General features: G+C 60.6%; 1 protein-coding gene and 1 non-coding gene across 2 annotated transcripts in view; one reads left to right on the top strand and one right to left on the bottom strand.

The window, feature by feature from the left end:
* The window catches only part of Tgm4 (transglutaminase 4), a 31,982-nt gene that overhangs the window by 12,053 nt on the left and 16,402 nt on the right, over positions 1 to 3,527 (top strand). The gene's annotated exons all lie outside the window — the stretch shown is intronic.
* Positions 904 to 972, bottom strand: Trnaa-ugc. Its single transcript has one exon. It is a non-coding gene; the product is annotated as a tRNA-Ala (tRNA).

Genomic DNA, 3,527 nt, shown 5'->3' on the forward strand with positions numbered 1-3,527 from the left:
CTTGCGCTTCAGCCGCTCGATGCCCTGCAGGGGGGAGGGGAGGGGGGGGAGAGGGGAGGGCGGGAGGGAGGGGAGAAAGGGGGGAACAAGAGGCTCAGCCCGCGCGGCCGCGGCCTGGTCTCCGCGCCCCCCCAAGCCCACTGAGATCTGGGGTGGGGCCCCGGGGCCAGCAGCTCAACCTCAAGGAAAACCAGATCCCACCGACGGCGAGCAGGGGAGGGAGGCAGCGGGCGAGGCCGGCGGCGGAGGCCATGCGGGGGTGCGGGGCTGGGCGCAGGGGGGCGGGGGGGGACACGACACTGGGCCCCCGCGTGGGGTCCGCTCATGCAGGGTGGGCGCCCCCCGCCCCCAGCCACGAGTCTTTCAAGCCACTCACCTGCCGTGGGGCCACAGGAGGCCCAACACCTCCAGAGGGAATGATGGACGGACAGACACAGACAGACAGACACACACACACACACAGTGGGGGGAGTTGTTTGGGGAGTCCGGGGGTTCAGGACTAGCAGCTAGTAGTTCCACCCTTTTCTCTCCCACACGAGACAACGCAGCCCAGCACCACCCCTTCTACTATGCTGAAAGGGAAACTGAGGCACAGTTTGTGCTCCGACCCCTGCCCTCTGCTCCAGTGTTCACCCCACCCTAAAAAACAGTGATTTCAGGACTTTAAGCTTCATGGCCTTGTTGTGGGAGGACAGGCCTTCCTGGGGCTTGAACTCAGGGCCTGGGCGCCGGCCCTGAGCTTCTTTTGCTCAAAGCTAGCCCCTACCACTTTTTTTTGTTTGTTGGTGGTAGTGGTTGTGGGGCTTGAACTCAGGGCCTGGGTGCCGTCCCTCAGCTCTTCAGCTCAAGGCTAGTGCTCTACCCCTTGAACCACAGCGCCACTTCCAGCTTTTTCTGCTTATGTGGCACTGAGGAATCGAACCCAGGGCCTCCTGCATGCAAGGCAGGCGCTCTACCACTGAGCCACCTGCCCAGCCACCCCCCCCCCACGTTTGAGCCCCAGCTTTACCTCCACCTTTTTGCTGGCTCACTGGAGATAAAGTCTCATGGACTTTCCTGCCCTGGGCTGGCTTTGAACCTCCATCTTCAAATCTCAGCTTCCTGAGTAGCTAGAATGACAGGTGTGAGCCACTGACGCCTGGCTTTTGTTGTTTTGAATTCTGGTGCTGGGGTCTGAACTCTGGGCCTCTTGCTCGTGCTTAGTTTGCACACTCAAGGCTGGCGCTCCACCACTTGAGCCACAGCAGGTTTTTTGCTTTTTTCTTTGGCTGGTTCACTGGAGATGAATGTCTTCTGCATTTGACTGGCCAGGGCTGGTTTTGAACCGTGATGCCCTCAGTCCTCAGCCTTGTGTGGTGATGTAGACTTAGTGAGCACAGACCAAAGGAGGCTAGAGTCAGGACAAACGGGGTCCTGCCAAAGAGAGGGGCCCTGGTGCACGCAGAAAAGCGCCGCTCTGCAGCTCTCATTTTTTCCACTCAAGATGGGCGCTTTGCCACTTGAGCCACGCCTCTGCTCCTGACAGAGACCGGATGAATGATACTGGGCGCGATATTATCCTGTCATATTCTTTTTGTCTGTCTGAAATTATTGCACAGCAAAAAGGTCACACAATAATCGAGCCGCGCCTCTGTGGCTCATGCCTGTCATCCTAGCAACTCGGGAGGCTGAGAGCTGAGGATCGAGGTTCAAAGTCCAGTCTGGGGATAGAAAGCCCGTGAGACTGTTAGCTCTAAACACCAAAAAAAAAAAAAAAAAAAAAAGCCAGAAGTGTGGCTCTGGTGGTAGAGCGCTTGGCTTGAGCACAGCAGCTCAGTGCAGGCTAGGAGCATCCAGGCCCTGAATTCAAGCCCTGGGACTGGTATTTAAAAAAAAGCCCAAGGTGGACTTGTGGTTCAAGTGGTAAAATGCTAGCCCGAATCAAGCCCCAGTACCACACACACACACACACACACTAATGATAAGACATGAATAGTTACACCATACAAACCTGAACACCCGATTAGAATGCAAAGCTGGAATCAAAATGTACAACAGCAATAATAGCACAGTACATTGGAATATTATGCAGCAATGAAAAATGCTGTTAATACAGGCTTTCTTTTCTTTTCCAGTCCTGGGGCTTGAACTCAGGGCCTGGGTGCTGTCCCTGAGCTTCTCTTGCTCAAGGCTAGTGCTCTACCACTTGAGCCACAGCACCACTTCCAGCTTTTTCTGTGTATGTGGTGCTGAGGAATCGAACCCCGGGCTTCATGCATGCAAGGCAAGCACTCTACCACTGAGCCACCTTCGCGGCCCCTTCATGCGGGTTTGCTTGGCCCTGGAATATCACATTTGTGGGCGTCCCGGGGAGAGGACAAGGCAGGTGAGCAACGAGCCTCCTGGAAGACGTGGATTGTGGCTGAGGTGTACTTCTCTCTGGAGAACTTGTGTGTTCCAGGTTGTGGTGGTGGTTTTCGTACACCAGCGAGCCGGTGTTAGGAGAACAGCAAAAGGCTCTTTTGGTGGACGCAGGCCCGGAGGGCCCCCACCGGGCTGCAGGCACGCCGTCTCCCGCGGACCGACCCGGGCTGGCCTCGAACGCCCAGGCCTCGGTCTCCGCCTCGTGAGCTCGGGGTTGCAGGCGTGTGTCTCCACGCTGGCCTCCTGCCTTGTTTTCTGGGGAGGTGTCGGGGATGGGGCCTGAGCTCGGGGCCCGGGCGCTGCTGTCCTGTGGTTTTTCCGCTGGAGCCCGGCACTCCTCGTGGCTGCTGGGTTGGAGATGAGCGTCTCCCCCGGAACCGGCCTCGAGCCACGGGCCTCAGGCCTGGGCCTCCCGAGCCGGCCGAGCCACCGGCGCCCCCCGGCCCCCTCCACTCGGGGTGCTCACCGTCAGGCCCCGTCTTCAGCTCCCGTGGCTTCCCCTAGGAGCTGGTGGAGCCCGGCTGGAGGGTTCTAGATTTCCATCTTGGGGTTTTCCCCGGGCTCCCACAGCCAGGCGGGCCGGAGCGGAAACACCCGCGGGCCATGTGCCGGCCAAGGGGCAGCACCCAGAGCGGCTGCTCGGATTGGTCACCTGGAGCACTGCTTGGATTGGTTGGCCGGGAGCGGCTTCTTGGATTGGTCACCTGGGCGGCTGCTCGGATTGGTCGGCCGGGAGCGGCTGCTCAGATTGGCTGGCTGGCAGGCGGGCGGGGTCAGGGCGTGAGAACGCACATCTCATGGCGGGCGGAACCGCGGGCTCGGGAAGGTGCAGGATGGGGAAAAGTTGGTCAAGTTTCTTTCCATCGGGCGCCGTCTCCGTGCCCGCGTGGTGCAGACCGGGACACCGAGCCGAGGACGGCCGTGGGGGGAGCCGAGCGGCGCCCCATCCTCTGACTGGGGCGGGCGGGGCGCGTCCCGGGCCCGCCTCTCTCCGTGGTGGTGCTTTCTGGGTCGGTCCCGGGGCTCGCGCTCTCCGGCCGGGTGTGACGTGCCCGGGGCTGGCTCCGGACTGCGATCCTCGGCCCCCCCCCCCCGCCCGTGGCCTTACGTGGGGTGTGTGTGTG

The sequence above is a fragment of the Dipodomys ordii genome, unplaced genomic scaffold (assembly GCF_000151885.1).
Source record: "Dipodomys ordii isolate 6190 unplaced genomic scaffold, Dord_2.0 Scaffold128, whole genome shotgun sequence".
Taxonomy (NCBI): domain Eukaryota; kingdom Metazoa; phylum Chordata; class Mammalia; order Rodentia; family Heteromyidae; genus Dipodomys; species Dipodomys ordii.